Source organism: Camelina sativa, chromosome 9 (assembly GCF_000633955.1).
Source record: "Camelina sativa cultivar DH55 chromosome 9, Cs, whole genome shotgun sequence".
NCBI lineage: Eukaryota > Viridiplantae > Streptophyta > Magnoliopsida > Brassicales > Brassicaceae > Camelina > Camelina sativa.
The window spans coordinates 9,369,109-9,385,004 of NC_025693.1; the positions used below are offsets into that span (position 1 = coordinate 9,369,109).

At 40.7% G+C, this 15,896-nt stretch overlaps 1 long non-coding RNA gene across 1 annotated transcript; it reads left to right on the top strand.

The window, feature by feature from the left end:
- LOC109125237 lies at positions 13,704-15,395 on the top strand. Its single transcript, XR_002033440.1, has 3 exons — positions 13,704-13,830; positions 13,965-14,945; positions 15,043-15,395. It is a non-coding gene; the product is annotated as an uncharacterized LOC109125237 (long non-coding RNA).

Below are 15,896 nucleotides of genomic sequence, written 5' to 3' on the forward strand. Positions count from 1 at the left end.
CCCCCCAAGATAACTTCTTGCCCCCCAAAAACCAACAACAAAGCTCAGAGAGAGTCTCCTTACCTAGACCTAACTCAAACCCGAGGAAGCGTCACTTCACCAGCTTGGAAGGTAGGGAGAGATCTTACTCCGATTCCCGAAATCACCATTTTAGTCGTAGAGACTTTGAGGCTCACAAACAAAATTCCCGGTACCATAGAACACCTCCTCGCCCAGTAACAACCTCCCACACGGAGGTAGAGGTTCAATGTCCCACCGCCATTTTGTTCCTCCAGCCCGCAACCTTCAGTGGAAGGAAAAACCACTCTCTTCAGCGGATGACCATGGTTATTCCTCAGTTTCCTCTCGAGCCAGACGACCTCCACTAGAACGGGATGTAGTTAGCCCGGATCCAACCACACCACCACCAAGACAGGAAGCACAATCTTTCTGTCAGCCACTAACAATACCACCTGCACCCATTGAACTCCCACGAAGAGACCAGATTCTGGAGGACCTGTGAGACGTCACCATACAATATATATCTTGCCAGGACCCCTCAGAAAGTGATGTGCGTCGTATGAGAGTGATGCAAAGTGAAGCTGAGGATCTCATGGAAAAAATGGCTGACTCCATCATGGCATACCATTACACCCGGGAGGAAGATACATCAATGAACCACTTACCTGGAGGGGATTTGCCCCAAAACCCCTGCCTTATCAATTATGATCTCCCAACACTAGACAAAGATGTCTCAGGCTCTAGCAAGAGAGGCAGGGGGCGTCCTCCTGCACATAAACAAGCTTCAAAATCAAATCAGAAACTACTAGGAGCAAAAACGCAAAAAAGGAACTTTGCTCAAGGGTCTCCAAGGAAATCACCTACTGTTCGTGATGTGGAAAAAGCTGGTACGTCTAAGGCAACCCATAATAAATCTTCAAAACCATCCCCAAGGGGCAAAAGCCTATCCTCCAAGTCAATGACCTCAAACCCGGATCAATCCAGGAGTCCTTCTCAAAACCGGACCACCTCTCTCCAACCTTCCTCTTCGGGATCACCCTTGATCTCTCTTATCCCTGCAATAAGGAAAAAGAAGGCGGATATTCAGAATCCCCTAACCCCAGTTCCTTAAGGATGGTGAGCTGGAACTGTTGTGGGCTGGAGAACCCCATAACAGTCCAGCGAATTCGGGAAATACGTAAAAGTATCTTCCCAGACCTGTTGTTTCTCATGGAGACTAAGAACACGAATGAATCGGTTCTTCAAACTCTTCAATGGCTCGATTACCCTTATAACCATTTGGTGCCACCACAGTCCCCTAGAGCTAGTGGTTTAGCCCTCTTCTGGAAAAACAACATTGGAGTTGAGATTCTCAAATCGTGCCCTCACTACATCGACACAAAAATCAAAGCAAAAGGAAAGTTCTTCTTCGCTACCTTTTTATATGGTGAACCTGATAGATCCAAAAGAGTGGAAGCCTGGAAAAATCTCCAAGACTATGCGGCTGACAGATCAACACCGTGGGTCATCATAGGGGATTTCAATAATATTATCCACTCGTCAGAGAAAGTGGGGGGCCCCAACGTCCAGAAGGCTCCTTCTCCGATCTCAGATCCTTCATGTCTAGTGCGGACCTCTATGATCTTAAACACACTGGTAACTGCCTATCCTGGAGAGGTAAACGACACTCGCATCTAGTTAGATGTAGGCTTGATCGAACTATGGCAAAAAGTTAATGGATATTAGCTTACCCGTCTGGAAGATGTGAATACTTACGTTTTGAAGGGTCTGATCATCGCCCCCTAGTAACATCCTTTGATCCAAAGAAGAAAAAGTGGCATGGACTTTTCCGATTTGACAGGAGGCTAAAAGAAAACCCTGAAATCAAAAAACTGGTCTCTAATGCCTGGAATGCGACTCTAAATCAAAGTGTTGACTTGCGACTTCGCACCTGCAGAGACTGTATCACACGATGGAGTCAGACTCAGAGTTTGAATAGCCAAAAGGAAATTCTTACACTTAGAGATCAACTGTAGGAAGCAATGTCTGATGATACTGCCCCTCGGGAAAGCATTGACAGTCTGAACAAAGAACTGCTGATTGCGTATCAAAAAGAGGAAGCTTTCTGGAAGCAGAGAAGCCGAAATCTCTGGCTGGCATTAGGAGACAAAAACACGAGTTTCTTCCATGCAACAACAAAAACTCGTAATGCTTTCAACAATATCTCTGTTATAGAGGACCCTGAGGCTAGACAAGTGTATGAAGAAAAATACATTGCCTCTACAATCTCCAATTACTTCCAAAGTATTTTCAAAGAAGATCCCGAAAATTGTAGAGCTGTGGTTGAATCAGGAATCTCCCCGTGTATCACCCAGTATATGAACGATAATCTCCTCACCCTTGCTTCCACCACTGAAGTCAAGAATGCATGTTTTTCCATCCATGTAGACAAAGCACCGGGCCCAGATGGCTTCTCAGCCAGTTTCTTCCAAGCAAACTGGGATACGATGGGTTCTACCATCACCTCTGAGATCCAAGCTTTCTTCACATCTGGATCATTACCCCTGAAAATAAACCTCGCACATTTCATATTGATCCCTAATCTTGTCAACCCGCAAAAAGTCTCGGACTATAGACCCATTGCTCTTTGCTCTGTTTACTATAAGATAATATGAAAGATCCTAGCGAAAAGGCTTCAACCCATCCTTCATGTGTGCATCTCGGACAACCAATCTGCCTTTGTCCCCCAACGAGCCATCTCTGATAATGTACTGATTACTCACGAGGCTTTGCACTAATTGAAAACCTCGAAAGCGAAGAAAATATGTTATATGGTAGTTAAAACCGATATGAGTAAGGCTTATGATCGACTGGAATGGGACTTTATTAAACCAGTAATGGAACGTATGGGATTTCACCACACTTGGGTCCAATGGATTATGCAATGTGTTAGTACAATGGAGTATTCTTACCTTCTGAATGGACAAGCTTGTGGTGCAGTCATCCCTGAAAGAGGAATCCCACAAGGACATCCGCTATCTCCGTACCTGTTCATCATGTGTAGTGAGGTTCTATCCAGACTCTGCTCGAAAGCTCAGTGTCAAGGAAGCATGCTCGGTATACGTGTTGCAACGAAGAGCCCCCGTGTCAACCACCTCTTGTTTGCTGATGACACAGTGTTCTTCAGTAGATCAGACTCACAAAGCTGTTCCAAGTTGAAAAGCATTCTGCGGATATACGAACAAGCTTCAGGTCAGCAAATAAATCAAGGTAAATCTTCAGTCACCTTTGCAGCAAAAACGCCAACAACGATTAAAGAGGAAGCAAAGAATATCTTGGGAATACAAAAAGAGGGAGGTCAAGGAAACTATTTGGGCTTACCGAAGCTTTTTGGCCGAAAGAAAAAAGACCTATTTAGCATGATCGTGGATAGGATCAAGCAGAAAGCACTGAGCTGGTCGTCCAAATTCCTCTCCTCTGCTGGGAAACTCACCATGTTGAAGTTGGTCTTAGCCGCCATGCCCACCTATACTATGTCATGTTTTAAACTCCCAAATAACCTCTGCAAAAGAATTCAGTCAGCACTTACTAGATTCTGTTGGGACCAAAGTACCGACAAGAAGAAAATGAGTTGGATCTCTTGGAAAAAGATGACTCGACCGTTTAAGCTGGGTGGATTAGGATTCAGAGATATCCAATCTTTCAACAACGCTCTTCTTGCTAAAATCAGCTGGCGGCTACTCACGTCTCCCAAGTGTCTCTTGGCCAAAGTCCTACTAGGGAAATATTATCCTAACTCGAACCTACTGGATTGCTTGGTCCCAAATTCGGCCTCTCTTGGATGGCGAAACATTTGTATTGGCAGAGACCTTTTGAAACCGCATGTGGGACAGATCATTGGCTCCGGCGACTCAACTCCCCTGTGGTTCAGCCCTTGGTTATCCCTTGACACCCCCACTACCCCAATGGGACCGCCACCTGTGGAGTCTCACCTATGGACAGTCGCGGATCTCCTAGAACCAGGTTCCTCCACTTGGAACATTGATCTCATCAAGCAAGTTCTTCATGCATATGAAATAGATATCCTCAAGTTAAAACCTAGCAAAAAAGGTGCAGTTGACAAGTGGGCTTGGCTACCTTCCCAAGATGGAATCTATTCTACTAAATCAGGTTACTACACGATCCAATCAGAAGATCCATTTCAACACCCCCAAGTAGTTCTGGTAATCCCCCCCCCCCTTTAACTGGCAGTCAAACATCTAGAGTTCGAAGACCTCTCAGAAAACAAAAATGCTATTGTGGAAGATCATACAGCAAGCCATCCTAGTGGGAGCAAACCTTACCAGTAGAAATATATCGGAGGATTCCAAGTGTCCGCATTGTAATGCAACTGAAACTGAACTTCACCTACTCTTTACTTGCCCTTTTGCGATTAGTGTGTGGAATCTGGCTCTTTTTAGCAAAAGCTTCTCTCCACATCTTATGTCCTCTACCTCCGAAGGACTCACTATGGCTAACCAACTGATCTAGTTACCACCATCCGGTATTGGAGGAGGCCCCTTTTCCCCATGGATCTTCTGGATTTTATGGATGACAAGGAACAAGCTGATCATTAATAAGGAACGCCTAAAAGCGGAAGAAGCTATCCACCTCGCAATCGTCAGAGCAAAGGAGTGGCAACTGGCACAATCCGAGAAAGCAATTAAACTTCCTAACCCTAATAAGTTCTCCTCTCCAACTCAGGTACAACAAAACGGGGAATTAATTACCTGTTTCACCGATGCTTCGTGGATCTCAGAGCCAAAAACGGGTCTCGGATGGGTTTTCAAAGACAAACAAGATCAGACTCTTCAACAAGGCTCGGATCTGGCACTCCATGTTTCCTCCCCCTTGATGGCCGAAACGTTAGCAACTCTTAGTGCGGTAGAAGTTGCAATTGCTTCGGGCTTCACCCATCTCTCGGTAGCCTCAGACTCACAGCAGTTAGTCAAGGCATTGAATTTGAAGCTCCAATCGAAGGACCTTCACGGGATTCTTCATGATATCCTAGATCTGTCACGCAATTTATCTGTTTGTACTTTTCAATTCATTCCTAGAAACCAGAATCAAATCGCAGATGCCCTAGCGAAGAACGCTCTCAATCTGTCTCTCTCTTGTATTTGAATCGTCGGTTTTTAATATAAGAATCTGGTTGTCCAAAAAAAAAAAAGCAACTGCATGTAAACATGATTTTTCGGATTTGGGCTTAAATATATATATATATATATATTCAGAAAAAATGGAGCTTTTCGGACTCAGCTCGTTTAGACTATAAGGTCTTTCGGGCTTAGCCTAATTGGGGTTGGTCCGGACCGAAAAGCCTTTAAACAAATATTTGCACTTTTTTGTTAATATTTTTGTTTGATTGCAATATTTGATTAATGATTTATTGTAAATAAAATAAAACTCTAATCCTAGTTTTCATATATACTTAATAATCTTACTTACTACTTTTAAAATCTTTATCTGTGATATTTTATGTGAATTATATATATATATATATATATATATATATATATATATATTTATTTGGTTTTTTTTTAACTCTTATTTGATTAAAACGAAAGAGGTAAAGTTCAAGTACAAAAAACCAAACAATGACAACCATTGAACAAATTAAGAAACAGAGCAAAAACTAGTATAAGATGTTCCTATGCCTCATCTTTCACTATCAATTTGATGCTTTAGCCAAGCAGGGCCACCTAAGGCAAGGTAAGATGGAAGTCGACCCTCTCGTATAACACTAGATGCAATCGCCCTAGCTAACGAATTGGCCTTCAGTGAAGAGAGCTTGATAACAAACTCCCATGTCACCCATATTGCATTAATGATTTTGTCTAGATCAGAGCAGTATTTTGGCCATTTATCCGGACATTCTAAGGCCATAACCACCGACTGACAATCAGTCCAAACTTCACACGACGTACAATGAAGGATAGTAAGGCTTTGGAGACACCAGAGAAGACAGCTAAGCTCAGCGGAAATCCTGTTACTTCTCGGCAGGAATGCATCCCTCGCATGATACAGAACCTCTCCATTGTGGTCTCTGATTATCCAAGCTCCACCACAATACCAGGATTCCTTACCCCAAGCTGCATGAATGTTACATTTAAGTTTGCCAAGAGGGGGTCGGGTCCAGCGGTGAATATGTTGCACATATCGATTAGCTTCTCTAGAGGCAGCCTGAGATATTAGCGCCTATTGCTTCAACCATTCCTCCGCCTCCTCAATCGCTATAGCCACAATGACATAAGAGTCTTGGTCATGTTGTGCGAAGACGACAGTATTACGAGCCTTCCAAATCCCCCATAAGAGCCATGGAATTGCTTGCCTGATACCTTCAGCCACTTCTGTTTGCTGCATAAAGTTTAAGACCAGAGAAACATTGTCCACCACTGAGGCCGAGAAGCCTTGTGACGGGATAGGAAGGCCAGTTGCAGACCAGACTCCACTCGCCAGAGGGCAATGAAATAACACATGGTTTATTGTCTCATCATCAACTTGACAAACCGTACATAGAGGACTAACAGAGAGTCCATGGCTTTGCATACACTCTGCAACCGCCAGAGCTTGTGACAAAGCTTTCCAAAGGAACATGCGGATTTTAGGCTCAGTTGCAGTCTCCCATATCAGTTGTTTAACCTTGTTAACGCTAAGCATATCTGTAGACAGTGGGTTCAAAAAGTCACTCTCTCAAGATAACAACCAGTTACCACTTTTGACTGTATACTGGCCGTTCTGAGTAGATTCCCAAACATATCGGTCATGTAGGTGTTGAGCTGGAGGAAAGGACCTAATTTGAGGTATCTCACAAGGAGGGAACAGATCATGGAGAATTTGTGTATTCCACATCCCATCCTCAGTAATGAGAGCCGAGACATTGAGATTTAAATCAATCGTTAGCTCCTTATTAAAAGGTCTTCTTGGCATATTATCAAACACCCATTTATCGAGCCACACCCTAGTATCCTGATCATTTCCAATGGATTTCATGACACCTCTTTCTATTAATTCACGACCAAACATGATACTCCGCCAAGCATATGACGGCCTATACCCGATTCTGTCTTCAAGGAAGGGGACAGTGGCAAAATATTTTGCCTTATAAACACGAGCCACCAAAGAAGTAGGAGAGTCAAGGAATCTCCATCCTTGTTTGGCTAACAAATCCTGGTTGAACCAACCAATGTCTCGAAATCCCAAGCCCCCCCCCCGTTCTTTCGATTGACAAACTTTCTCCCAAGACAACTAATGCGTTTTATGTTTATCTTCACTTGCATTCCACCAAAATTGACACATCGCACTTGTGAGCTGTCTGCATTGATGCTTCGTTAAACGAAAGCAAGACATGTCATAGACTGGAACCGCCATGGCCACTGACTTGAGCAGAACTTCCTTGCCTCCCAAGGAAAGTGTTTTCTCATACCAGCCACTAAGTCGAGATTTTAAGCTATCGCTTATGAACTGCAGAAGGTCTCGTTTTGATCCACTGAAACATTCCGGCAACCTCAAGTATTTTCCGGTTCCGCCTTCCTGCTCAATACCAGTAAATAGACCAAGCAAGTGACGCATATAAGGGTCCATCTTTTTGCCAAAAGTAATTGCAGACTTCTGAAAGTTAATCACTTGCCCTGAGGCATCCCCATATATCTTAAGGCATTTCAAAAATTCAGAGCATTCTCGAAGATTAGCTTGGCATAAGAACAAACTATCATCAGCAAATAGGAGATGTTGGATCGATGGACAGGAAGAGGATAGTTTCATTCCTATTACACGACCTTCCATCTCTGCTATGTTCATAATGTGTACCTAAGGATGAAGAGAAATGGTGATAGCGGGTCCCCCTGTTGGATCCCACGTTCAGGTTTGATGTAACCATATGATGAGCCATTCAACAGAACTGAATAAGTGACCGAAGTTACACAGCTCATGATCCATTGAACCCATTTGATGTGAAATCGCAACCTGATCAATAACTCCTCAAGGAACTTCCATTCCACACGATCATAAGCCTTAGACATATCAGTCTTGATCGCCATAAAATCTTCAACACATTGTGGATTGGTTCGCAAGGCATGGATCATCTCATGGGCTATACGAATATTATCTGATATCAATCGTCTTGAGACAAAGGCGCCTTGAGTATCCGAGACAATCGTGGGAAGAAAACGCTTGAGTCGATTACATAATACTTTGGAGACAATCTTGTATAACACCGATCATAAACTAATTGGCCTCAAGTCAGTCATTCTCTCTAGAGTGGTCTTTTTTGGGATTAGACAAATCTGTGTATAGTTCCATTCCGATTGGAGGGAACCAGATTCAAAAAACTGTTGAACCTCCTCAATCACTTGAGAGCCAACAATATCCCAATATTCTTGATAAAAACGCCCTGTCATGCCATCTGCACCTGGTGTTTTATCTCCGTTAATGCTAAAAGCTGCAGTTTTGATCTCCTCACTAGAAGGTGATTTGATCAACTCATTATTCATCTGCTCCATGACTCGAGGGTTCAGACCTTCAAGAGCCTCCGCTATCATCTAAGGATTCAAAGTAGAGAACATATTACGGAAATATGACACCGCGATCTCGTCTTTAGACCCCTATGTAAATTGCTCTACACCATCCTGGTCTATAAGGGATAGGATTCTATTTTGAACTCGTCGACGTTGTACGCTTCCGTGAAAGAATCGAGTGTTATGGTCTCCCTCCTGCATCCACTTCTCACGACTTTGTTGTTTCCAGAACAACTCCTCTGCTCTGTATGCTTCAGCTAGTTCCCACCGAAGTTTCTTCATAAGATGAAGATCCAGCTGTGACTTAGCACTTTCTGTGTCTTGTTGTAGGCAGAAGGATGCAATATTCTCTTTAGAGTTTTGTTGTGATGATTTTTTCCACGTCGAAATAGCCTTTCTACAAGCTGCAATTCGATTTAACACAGTTTGTGGTCCTCGATCATCGTCTTTAGCCCAACCATTCTTCACTATCTGAGCAAATTCTAGTTTAGACGTCCACTGCCTTTGGAACATAAAGCAGCCTTTATTAGTATCATTGCCACCGATGAACTGCAGAAAAAGAGGACGATGGTCAGAGCCAATCCGCTCTAAAAACTCTGCTTGAGCTCGTGGGAAAAGATGAAACCAAGTTGCATTCCCCAAGGCTCTGTCTAGACAACATTGTATCCACATCTTGTTGCGTTCACCTGCCCACGAGAACTTGTTACCAATACTAGGGACCTCCCGTAGACGGCAATCTGATATCATATTCCTGAACGGATAGAAGGACGATTCCGACCGTGCTGATCCCCCAAGTTTCTTAGTGTTGTCAACCATTTCATTAAGATCCCCTAGAACTAGCCAGGGATCATCTCTTGTTGTGCCAATGGAGATCAAGTTATCCCATACTAACTGCCTTTGTTGATAAACTGGATCCCCATACACACAAGAAATAAAAAAGTTGACTGCTCCTAACTTAACCTCCACATCAATTATCCTTGTATCCAATCTTAGAACTCGCACTATATAAGTCGATTTCCAAAACAGAGCCAGGCCGCCACTCAAGCCTACTAGATCGACTATGTGTGAGTTCTCATACCCTAACGACTTCTGTAGATTCACCACGTACGAACTGGAGTTTTTTTTGTCTCCAGGAGGAACAGAAAATCCGGGAAATGTGTACGCCTCATCTCCCGCAAAGTAGGAATTGTCAAGGTGCCCCCCAATCCTTGACAATTCCAGCTCATAATACTTATACTTGCATCGGCGGTTCCTCAGAGGGAACCACCGTATCATCACCACGTTTGGCCAGTTGTGATGATATTAAAGCCTCATCTGCAGCTTTCCGTTTTGAAGAAAGTATCTCATCATTCTCTGATGCAGAGACAGATTTGTTCTGGATAGCTTGAGCTTTACGTATCCACTTTTTTGGGTGTCGTTGCTTCTTCACTTGTTTAGGCTTGGGTCCGGTAGTACCTGTAGAGAAATTATCCCTCACTTTCATAGATGCCAATCCTACCGCTGAAGTTGTAGCATAAGACATAACAGAGGAATGGTCTGGAAAGGCCATGCGGTCTAGAGCACTCTCTGATCTCAAAACTGGAGCTGAATGTGCTTCTCCAGAGATTGCAGTAGACCTTACCCCTTCAAAGTTAAAGACTAAACCCTTCCCCTTGTCCACATTTGTAGTAAAAGTTGGAAGTGCCTCCAGGCGGAGGAGTCGTTGTTGACCATCAGTATCCCCCTCCAAATTCCACACAGACTGACGCACTCTCTCAATATGAACCTTCTTCAACTGAGGGTCAGCAATCGAAAGATACTGACGCATCTCGTCCAATACAGGTTTAGCTATTTTTGGCTTACCTGTAGTTGGATCAATACCAACATTCGCGTCCATTAAGACGCCAAACAGAGGATCATCTTTACTGATCTTCGGGATTAGTCAACTTGGAACCAGAGTTGCCCCCTTAATCCCTCCTGTAGCAAGAACTTGCCGGTTCACAGGATTAAACGGACATCTTTCCTTATCATGCGTGAGTCGCTGGCACTGATAGCATCGACGTCTGATCCTTTCATACTCAATGCCAATAGCAACCGTTTCACCTGATGGGAGTTGGAGCTCTCGAGAATTCTTCAATGGTCTACTCACATTAAACAATATACGAACCCTGACATATCCCTTACTCAAAGGTTTTAGAGGGTCAAAACCCACATGTGTGACTCGGCCGATCCGCCCTGCAATCTCCTTGATAGTATCCGCTGTATTATAGTTCACCGGAATGTTTCTCAGTCGGATCCATATCGGTAAGACCTTCAAATAGTCTTCTGGTGGCTTTTCCACCCATCTCTCCAAGGTGACACTCCAGTCATTGAAGGTCCAGGCACCAGTCTCCAGTACCGTGGAGAGATCTGACTCAGAGTCAAATATGAATTGGAACCTATCATTGGGTAAAGCAATACCCCTTGCCCGGTTGTAGACACGCCACATCCTTGGCATTTCATGTATCAGACTGGACATCTTCTGATTTTCTGGACAGAGAAGCTTCCCTATGATACTACGTTCGTTTCGAAAACAAGAGCTAAATTGAGGAAGATCTTGTAGAACGATCGGCTGATCATCATCAAGCGACATCTCTTGCAAAGCTTTGTCCAAAGCGTACTTCATAGATTTTTCCACACGTAAACAACCCTAAATTTCGAGTGTAAGCCTGAGGATTATCTTCTGGCGGCGTGGTGTAACAGAAGAACTAGGTTAAACTTGTCGTGTAATCTTTAAAGATTTAGTAAATATTGCGAAATAAACAGAAAATATACGATCAAATCCGGTGAAAACAAGGATTTTCCCGGTATACTTCAGCTTTTTCAATAGAGGGAAACCCTCTAAATGAAAAAGAGAGTCCTAAGCTTTTTTATTGAGTTGTAAATTTAATCGATCAGAATAACATAATTATATATATATATATATATTTTTTTTTTGGTTTTAGTTTTTTTTTTTTAAATTAAGTTAGTTTTAGTGAATATAGATGAATTGTTTAAATTTTGGTTGATTTGTTCTATAGTTTACATTTAAACATTACTTTTCAAAACATGTTATGAATCTTATAAGTTTGAAATTTTTGATGCGTCAGTTAAAGCCGGAAAATTCCAAAAAAATCTGTAATCCTATTAAGACGGGACAGAACTTTAAAATATAAGATTTAAAATATTTTGAATCAGACTAGGTGAAACTTAAACTTATATGAATTTTACAGATTTTGGACTGGCTCAGCCCGATTGACACTACTAACTGACTTATAAAAATATTCTCACGATGAAAATCTCAAGAAAAGATATGATAGAAAAATATTATATTATTTATAATTCTATTATATAATTAACTTTAAATAATTAGTTGAATTACACCAATCAAATTGAAACAACTAACAAAACAAACATATTTCAGCGTCTAATAAATGAAAGACGTCTCTCTTTTTTTCTTTGTTAATTTTTGGCTATTCATTATTATAACCAGTGTTCAAGAAAGCGGTTTAGGCGGCCGTCTAGGCGTCTGCTGAGCGGCCGCCTAGGCGCCGTCTAGGCGTTAGGCGCTCAGCAGACACCTAGATGACCGCCTAAACCGCTTAAAATTACATAAATTGTATTTTAATATTTATTTTTGATTTTTAAATTACATATATTAATTTATTATGTTTTATATCTATATATGTAATTATAAACATTTATATGTTGTTAATATAATTTAAATACTGGTATTTTTTTTACTTTTGTTTATAATTTATATTTTTTATTTTTATAACATATATATTTGAATAATTTTATATATTTAATGTTTTATGTTGTAAATGCCTAAACCGACTAAAAACCGTCTAGGTTCCGACTAAGCGTTCTAGACGCTAGGCGCTGGATCACCGCCCAGATACCGCCTAGCGCTTTCTTGAACACTGATTATAACTATAAATATTGTGTGAGAACTAATGCTCTTATAAGATTTAGCTAACTTAACATATACGTCGTGGAAAGCGTATCTCGATTTTGATCTTTTAAGTTATGGCCTGGAAATTGCCAATGACTCCAGTACGTATGTGTTTATATCATAATTTATCGAGTGCGTTTGACTTTTCCTTGCAAAATACTTGATCGTGATATATACATACATAACAATGCGAATGTCTTGTGTCGGTGCATATGATAGGTAATCTATTGCAAAAGTTTGGAATATGATATTAGCTTTATATGATGACAACCTACACAATCGACATGTTTTATGTATCTTCTAGAATCACAAACGTGGACTACCCCATGTCGACTATGCTCATATAAAATTAGGCTATAAAATCAACTTTAAAATTTTGTAGCGCGTTTCTTACAACTCTTCTAATGGAAATATCTCATCCTTCTATTAAAATTAGAAAAAAACAAAAAAAAATATGAAAAAGAAGGACAGACAAGTGTCGATTCACCACTCTGATGTCATTTTGACTGCGATGATTCCAAATCTCTGCATCTCAGATTTTTCTTTTGTTTCCTTGTTTTTTACCATTTTTTGGCAAGCTTTCAAATTTTAGACTATTCACTATGTATATCCTAAACCTTTTATTTTGATTAATGATAGTTACATTCACATTCACATCAAACAAAACAAAAAAAGGACAGAAGATTTCTCAAATGTATTTTTGGTATTTTTTTTTTGTCGGCGTATCATTGGTAAGTTGATCTTTTATTTACAATAGTTTTTGTTTAATTGGTTCAAATTTTATTTTTAAATCTAAAATTAAATATATAACTAATGTATAATAAAATATAAAATTTTTGATGTTAAGATTTTTTTATTTGGTATGTAATCCATAGCAGAGCGGACATCATACTATTAGGACATCTCCACTGGCGTTGCTCAATGCGTTGTTCAGTATTTTTAAGCTATAAAAATAAATCAAAAAAGCACGATTACAGATTTATCAGAGAAGCATTTTTCGGAAAGCATCGGAAACAACTCAATGCGTTGTTCAGTATTTTTCAGCTCTAAAAGTAAATCAAAATTTTATCAGAGAAGCGTTTCTTGGGAAGCATCGGAAACAACTCAAAGCAACTCATAAGACACGACACGTGTCAATTTTTAGTTGAGTATTAAAAAAATAGAAAAACAATTTTTTTTCTTTTCTATTTTTCTTTTTCTCGCGAATCTCTCTCTCTCGATGGGGTGATAGTAATCCGGTGTTTGTGCATATCGATCTGACGATTCGGGAACAAAACTGGCATTATCACTTGTCCTGATATTGGGGAAGCAGCTTTCGGGATATATAGTCGTATTCTTATCTGTGTAAGTTGTTTCAGAGTTTTTTTAATCTTCTTTTTGATTAGTTTGAGGGATTTGGATCAGCTGTTCTGTTTTTTCATTAGCTGCTGCAGCTATAGAATCATAGTTACATATGTGTTTTGTGTTTTGTTGTGCAGATGCTATTGTACACAGAACTCTACGTAAGTGAAGATTGCAAAACTATCGATTTGTATGAAGCTATTGTTGATTTTCTCTCTATTACATATATTATACTGGGGCGCATTGATCAGGTTACTCACTCACTTTCTGTTGTTTATTTTTTGCTCTAAATTTACATATGAAAGTCGTCTTTTTTTCATGGTTGTACTAGTTGGGTTTTCGACAATCTACAATTGTCTATTGAATATTTTGGCTTGATATAGAGCTGAAAACTATGATTCTACAAGGTAACTAAGGTGTCTTCTTTACAAAGTACAAGTACAAGAAGCTGATGATGTCTTTAGGTTCTTGAGTGTGTGTTGTGATTTTTTTGTGGTTTGGAAAACAACAACTTTTGGAGCTTGGTGATAGAACTGGATTACATTGTTGTCAAGATACATTGTTGTAAGGTTAAGCCATCTAGATACATTGTTGTAAGGTTACAATGTGGCTGCTTAATCATTTTTTATATAAGAATTGATTGAGTTCATAATAATCAAGCATGTGTTCTGTGTGGGAATGAAGAAGAAGAATGTTTAATCTGGATTTTAGATTGGTTTGGTACTTATAGCTTACACAGAGTCATTAGACAGTAGATAACACTTAATTAAGATTGTTTTATTTTCTATGGTGACAACATTGTGTATTGTTATGTTGAGCAGCTGGGACAGATAACTCAGACCAAGCAAGAGACTTTTCATTGGCATTGAAAAACAGATTTTATTTGCAGCCATTGCCACCAACAGAAGCTGCAGCTAGAGCCCAAAGAATCAGCTCAGGATATCATAAATGTGAAGTCATTGATCGAAAAGAAAGCTTGGCCATATGTTCAGAACGATCTCCGTTCCAAGGCTTCTTATCTTCGTTATGATCTTAACACAATCATCTCCTCCAAACCCAAGGATGAGAAGAAGCCCCTCAAGGAACTCACCAAGAGGCTCTTCAATACCATCGGCAATGTAAGTTTCCTCCATCTAACTAAGCTCATTTGTTAAGATTCTGTAATGTTTCTGATTTTTCTGATCGAGAGTTTATTTATGATTGATATTGAGCAAGATAACGTCGAGTGTGATCAATCTTATCCGTACAACCGTCCGTACGGTTACGAGTTGGACCGTCCGTACAAGTCCATGAGCCCGATCACCAAGACATGAATAAGAGGCCGAGTTTCTCCTCTACAAAGGCCCAAGAGAAGAGAAGGATCGAGAAGGCATCTTGTAGCCGTTGGAGTGACATGATTCCTTAAGGGAAACCTCGAGATGTCACTATCACTATAGGGAATCGGCCTCTCTCTCTCTTTGTGTCGTTATCAAGCTTGTAAAGGGTGTAGCCCTATTCTTATTTTCTATTTAAGGCTTCTAGCCGACATTGTAATACAACTATTCTAATACAATCTCTTTTCTTCATTATTCTCTTTGTTCAACCTTATCTCTTCCCTACTCTCTCAACGATTTACTCTTACCATCCTGAACTCACAATTCTTCATTCTTTTTCCGCTTAAACTAACATGGTATCAGAGCAAGTTTTTTGATTCACCACTCTCTAAACTCACTCTTTCTTTACTTTCTCTCCTTGCTCTGTTCCTTTACTCTCTAAAAAACTATATTCTCTCTCGCCATGGAAGCCGCAAAGCCGATAGTTACTCCAGTGGTCCTCAAAGGCGCTAACTATCTCTTGTGGAAAAGAATAACAAAGACCGCTCTTAGTGGCCGGAGACTCTGGATTCATGTTGAAACAAACCAACTCCCTAAGAAAGCCAACAAAGAAGACGACAAAGAAGAAAAGGAAGAAGACAAGGAGGCTGAGCTCGGAAAGGAAATCAAATGGTTCCAAGAAGATCAGACCGTGCTTGCTATCCTCCAAAACTCGCTAGACGCGTCCATCTTAGAAGCCTACTCGTATTGTGAGAC